We start from the raw sequence: 6,345 nt of genomic DNA on the forward strand, positions 1-6,345 counted from the left end.
TTATCCGTCTATATTATCACCAAGATCTTTGAGTTTTGGTTTAAGATATTGAAAAATGAAAGACGCAATGGGGATAAAGATGTAACGAAAACACCTGATTAACTTCCCATAGAAGCAGAAAACTTTCCATAAATCATTGTGTTCCAGGTGGAAGGCACCTGATTTACAGGGAAGGGTCTTTTGACTCACGTAGTCGAGGGGAAGCCTGGCCTTGGGGAAGATCAATGAGGTAAAGTCGGCATCCTGGACAGAGTCTGTGTCTTCATTGAACCTCTGTTCTTCAGTTTCTGCCACTATGGGCACTTAGTGAATATTAATGGCATAATTTCTCAAGGTACTTTATAATTCCTCTGTGGAAGTCACTACGGGAATGAAAGCGTCTGCTCTCATACAGTTTGTCACATGCTGGATTATAACTAGGCTGGCACAGCTGTTGGGATAAACTGTTGTAAATTCAATGTGCTGCCTCTGTTCATTTGGGCTAAATGTCTCAAGGTCAAAATGCAATCTGGGGACATGGTTTTTACACTGCAGTCAGACGTTAAGCATATTACAGGCTTTTGCTGGATTATGTTTTGAGGATGTGAACTGACTCTCATTTCCTTCAAATACTCCATTTATAAAGGATTTCTACTGTGTTTCAAATAGTTCATCAATTATGAGGCTAAAGAAATTTTACCTAAGCTACAAAATTAATGTTGTTCTCATTCACCTTCACAATTGTTAACTTCGTGCATTTTATCTCTTATGTTTCATTATAACTGGTCAAAAAAAAAGAGAGAGAGAAAAAGAAAAAAGTTGCCAACAGCAAAAAAACTGTTATGTAATCCCATATATAGAAACTCAAGAGTTCCAATAAAAAGTAGAAAAAGGAAACCCAGGAAAAGTAAATGGACTTTCTTAGTAGAGCTGCCATCTTGTGTGTTTTTAGGCTGGTTGGTCAACTATAATTGTGTCATCCTGATGATCTTCTAGCCAGGACTTTTCTAAGCCAGGATGCATTTTGAAAAGTAGCCTAGGCCTTTCAAATCTCCCATGGGAAGAATTTAGACAACAGTTCTAACTAGAGCAAAAGCTGAAGGAGTACCAACACTGACCTTTCATAAACTTGAAGCTCGTATTAAACTTGTTTGTGTTGATGAAGTTTTGTTAAGCAATAGCCAAACTAGGGCTAGGTCACTGGGATCAAAGGGAAGGGGCTGTGAATGGTCACTCTGGTTTTTAAAAAGAAATGAGGGGACTCTAAGGAAGCTATCAAAATGATGTGTTTGTACTTTAGTTCTGGGCTCTCATGTTATATAACAACATATATATGCACATACAGATATGAAAATACACATACATATATAATATGCTTATAATATGTAATATATGTACATGTAATAAAATAGAAGGTATTTCAAAGATTAAATTAATTAATAGATAAAAAACATACAGATGTAAAGGACACAGAACAGTGCTTGACACTTAGTACATAGTACAGAAATGTGAGCTATTTTTACTGTTAATTTCATATCACATTTTTTTCTGTTATTTACTTCAAATGCATAGGCTTTGCCTCCCCAGTGGGATTGTTCTGTAATGTTCCCAATCATACTCTAAATCACCACTGTATTTCCGACAGCACCACACAATGATAGATATTTTAGAAGAATTTATATTCATTGATTCATTCAACTAAAGTTAACTTAGCACATACAAAATGTGTAAAACTGTGCTAAACAATGAATATACAGAAACATCAGGACATAGTTCTTTTTTATATTATTTTTTAAGGAATTAAAACAAAATTTTATTTGAAAATAATATCAGACTTAACAAAATAATTGCAAGAGTAAGAGTACTACAAAGAACACCCACACACCCTTTATCCAGATTCATCTATGAACACTTTATTCTATTTACTTTATCATCCTATCATCTATCTATCATCTATCATCTGTCTATGTCTATCTGTGTGTATATATGTGTGGCAAACATACAGTTTTTTTCTGAATTGAGACTAATTTGCATATATCATGGCCTTTGCCTCTGAACACAGCCAGTGTGTCTTGCCTAAGAGTAAGGGTCTATCTTCTGATGAGACTACAGCAGGGGTCAGCAAACTTTTTCTGTAAAGGGCCAGATAGTGATATTTTGGGTTTTGTGGACCATATATGGTCTCTGTCACACACTCGTCTTTTTACTTTATACAACCTTTAAAAATGAGGAAACTCGTCTTAGCTCACAGACCATAGCTTGTTTACCCTGGGTTACAGGGTAATTATCCACTTTGGTATATTTAACATTGATACACTAGTCTTATCTAATATTATCTAACCTACTGGCCATACTCCAATTTCGTGAATTGGTCAGTAATAGAACATAGTTCTTGACCTCTGGGAGGTCCCAGTTCCTTGAGGGTGCAGAGACGCACTTACAGAATGCATCCTATGACATCATGAATCCTAACACAGTGGTGTGACCACCAGAACCGTAGGGTGCACAGGGTGCAGCAGGAGCTCGAAGAGAGGGCTTCTAGAGTGAGGGAAGATTTCCTTACACAGGTGACTTCTAGGTCTTCCTAGGTGAGAGATGGGACTTCTAGGCCAAGCATAAAGGACAGTTAGGAGCTAGTCAGGCTTTAAGACAGAATCAGGATGTGCACGGGCACGCTCAAGCAGGATGCACTCAAGGCTCTTGAAGTAGTTCATTGTGCCAGGGGCCGTGGGTGCCCACAAGGGCATGGTGGGAGATGAGGTAGAGATCTGAAGAGCTTTAAGGCTCTACTAAGGAGTTTAGGTTGTGTCCAGAAGATGTTGTGGGAGATACTAAAGATTTAAGGCAGGCCAGTGAGTTAGAAATATTACCCCAGGGGTAGGTGTGGAGACAGAACCACCAGTTCAGTTATAGAAACTCAACAAATACCTGGTGTTTGCCACAAGGCTAGTCTTGTAAACAAAACCAGCCCTTCCCAGAAGCTTTAGCACAGCACCTGACATTCCAGGCTTACAGTACTGTATTCAGAACTTCTTAGGATCCTTAGGACTATCTGAGAGCCCCAAGGAAGAACATAAACAGGTGTCCCAACTCATTACAACAACAGCTTATAACTGGACCAAGAACAATTCGACAGAAACAGGGTATTTGATTAGGTTGGTTTCTGTTTAGGTTGCCGTGTCCCAGCACAGCAGGGGACAGCCTCATACTCGAGGCTGCCCGGAGGTACACAGTGAACACCCTGCATATCGGTTCCTGGCTGCCCCAAGTGTTGGAAACGGTGGTGCAATATGGAATTGTTGCCCCTTTTCATGCATTTGAAAGCAGTTTGAAAAATTTAGTTTAAAATTTTCTGTCTTTCACTTTTTGCTTTCTGAAGTTCCTAATTTATTTTCAGCAATGACTCTTGCCCGGCACCCTCCCACATGAAGGGGCTATTTGGAACAAATAAATACCTCTCATCCCTATGTGCAAAAACAGAGAAATTGGCAAACAAGCACAGCGGTGGCATAGTGGCTTAAAGTGAATTAGAATTGAAAGGAGGGAAAACAAAACCCTCAAATACCTAGAAATTCCATATCCTTTCATTTTACTTTTTCTTAGTACAAAAGCAATGCAGAAAATCATTACTTGCCTGTTTTATCAGTAAGTGCAGCTAGCAAAAGGAGACCAGAGAAAACACTCACAATCCTGCTCATCAAGAGTCAGCCTCTGCTGTCTGTGGGCAGATTTGCCCATATTTGTGTATTCAGTTAATAATTATCACTGAAACTAGAAATATTGGTGACTGAATATATTTATTTTTGACTAACATTTTAGAGTTCTTCTAAGCAAAGTGCTTTCAGTTAAATTGTTTTTGTCAAATTGCTCTCAATCGACTTACCAGGAAACCACGAAAACCACCTTCTTGGGATTAAGTATACAAAGAGTGACTCCTCAGCCAGAGAGCTGGGGACACATTAGGCTGTGATTCAGATCCACCACTCTGGGAGAGGGCAGCGTCATATATCTCATGATCACACTATCTGTTTTTGTTGTTCTCCAGAATTTGTGACTCTGAAATTGATTTCTGCAGACTGGAGAACATGGTCTACTTCCAGTGAGACTCATGCATTGGTCAACTTCTTTCATTGCACTGAAGAGGATTTCCTTTGGCCACTAGGTAGCATGCATGCCTTGCTCACTGATGGTGGGGTGAGGAGAAAGGACCCTCGTGGTGACCTTGTTTGCTTTGAATTCCTGGACATGCAAGAGATCTGCCGGGCTTTCACAGTTGGTGAAGATCTGCCCAGAAACTTAGTTATCTTGAGCTTTGTAACTCTGCAGACATGGTTCCTTGCTGACCTAACAACCATTCCCTTGGTCTTTATGGGCCCCAAATTTCTTCCTGCGCTAAGAAGGGAAAGCAGTGGCATTTCCCAGCCCTGGAGGCAGGAGTGGGTTCCTCCATGACTATCATGGGCATTCCTTTCTTGTTACCAGTAACTGGTGTAGTCCTGGGCAGTGACACTTATAGGCTGGGGGCCTCTGGAGTGAGATGTGACTCCTGAGATTGCCAGACCCCTTCTCCCAGGAGAGAGAGAAAATCTGCACCAGTGAAGCCTGAATGGAAAGATGGAAAGCACTGTGGTCCTTGATGACACAGGATTAGCTTGGTTCATGAAAGGCTCCAAGGACCCCCAGAAAGGTCAGAAAACTGGTTCTCTCAGTTTTCCTGAAACTTATGTTAATATGGAATCCTTTTATCCATGTCCCTATTAATACAACATTGAGTAAGTATTTGGAAATGATTCTCAAAACTTAAAAACAAACCATGTATCTAATGTCTTCAGCATAAGTGGCCAGTTGTGACATGAGGTCTGCAGACAAGGCCCTGCCTTTCCTCCTCTGCCCTGGTTCGCTGTGCACAGCTTTCTCTTCCCAGCCTAACCCTAGAGGAAATGCCTCATGGATTACTATGAAGCTGTGTTTTAAAAAAGGACATTGGTTCTACCACCTTCTAATTTAGCTATTATCCTCACTCAAGCACTGCGGCAGATAGTTTTTAATTTTTAAAATATCTTTCAGGCTAGCTAAAGAGAAATTAATCTCTCCCTGTAAAGCCTGCTTGGGCTTCTCTGAATCCGAAATGCATTTGACTGGTCCATGGAAGGAGGTTCCCAAAGTGTGGGGAGATGTGTGCTTGTGGGGTTTCCATGTGGTCCAATGACGCAACTCTGTCTTGGAGTATGTCTGGGGAATTCCAGAGGAACAAAGAGTTTTTTTTTGTTTTTTGTTTTCCTGTATCTTGCTCGTTTCCCCCCCTCTTTGTGCATCAAGAAGAAAGAGATCACACTCCGAAGCTGACAGGCAGCAGGTGAGAAAAGTGCCTGGAGGCTGTGAGTCACAGATGAGTAGAGCTGGGAGGGACCCTCCGGGTATCTAACAAAATCCCCAAATTTGGGATAAAGATGGAAGCCGAGGGCTAAGGAAGTGGAGTAACTTCCACAGAATAACTCAGCGAATTAGTCACATAGCTGGGCTTACAAGCTGGGGTTCCTGCTTCTCATGACAGTGCTCTTTCCCACATAGCATTATAGCCCAAACTCAACATATTTAAGGTAAGGGAAAGGGGTAAGTGGAAATTTTTCTTTTAAACAGCAGCATATACATAATTTAAAATAGTTGGAAATGAAAATTCTCATCCCTTACCCCTACCCTAGGTCTTCTGAAACAAAAACTCTGAGACTGGGACCTAGAAATCTATGGTTTAAAGAGCCCTCCAGATGATTCTATATATCCTAAAATTTCAGAACCACTGGTGTAGAGAAAAAAAAAGTCAGGTTCAAATCCTGGTACCACCTTAGCTATATGATTTACTTTATGCTACCTCTCCGAGTCTCAGCTTCTTTACCTAAAACAAAACTCCTGTGTTTTCTTGGTTAAAGAACTACCACATTTGGTGACAAAATGTACATAAAAGGGCCCACAATTACTCAATGCACCTTTGCTACATGTTTTTACTGGAATCCAGTTAATTCTCAGTCTGTAGTGTTTCTGTGCAATTCTTTTTTTTTTTTATTGTTTTGTTAATCCCCATACATTACATCATTAGTTTTTGATGTAGTGTTCCATGATTCATTGTTTGTGTATAACACCCAGTGCTCCATGCAGAACGTGCCCTCTTTAATACCCATCACCAGGCTAACCCATCCCCCCACCCACCTCCCCTCTAGAACCCTCAGTTTGTTTTTCAGAGTCCACAGTCTCTCATGGTTCATCTCCCCTTCTGATTTCCCCCCCTTCATTCTTCCCCTCCTGCTATCTTCTTCTTCTTCTTCTTTTTTTTAACATATAATGTATTATTCGCTTCAGAGGTACAGATCT

General features: G+C 40.5%; 1 protein-coding gene and 1 long non-coding RNA gene across 25 annotated transcripts in view; one reads left to right on the plus strand and one right to left on the minus strand.

Annotated features, from left to right (window-relative positions):
- DTNA (dystrobrevin alpha) overlaps nt 1-6,345 on the minus strand; it is a 340,345-nt gene that overhangs the window by 76,110 nt on the left and 257,890 nt on the right. The window contains exon 1 of one of the 24 annotated variants that reach the window (XM_081801415.1): nt 190-373. The exons of the other annotated variants lie outside the window; for them this stretch is intronic. The gene's annotated coding sequence lies outside the window, so the exon portion shown is untranslated. Of the gene's footprint in view, nt 1-189; nt 374-6,345 lie in introns of those variants that run through there. 24 annotated transcript variants of the gene reach the window in all.
- The window catches only part of LOC145716763 (uncharacterized), a 13,004-nt gene continuing 12,148 nt past the window's right edge, over nt 5,490-6,345 (plus strand). The window contains exon 1 of the long non-coding RNA XR_014139641.1: nt 5,490-5,579. This is a non-coding gene — a long non-coding RNA (uncharacterized LOC145716763). The remainder of the gene's footprint in view (nt 5,580-6,345) is intronic.

Source organism: Leptonychotes weddellii, chromosome 13, assembly GCF_054177405.1.
Source record: "Leptonychotes weddellii isolate Sample4059 chromosome 13, ASM5417740v2, whole genome shotgun sequence".
Lineage (NCBI taxonomy): Eukaryota > Metazoa > Chordata > Mammalia > Carnivora > Phocidae > Leptonychotes > Leptonychotes weddellii.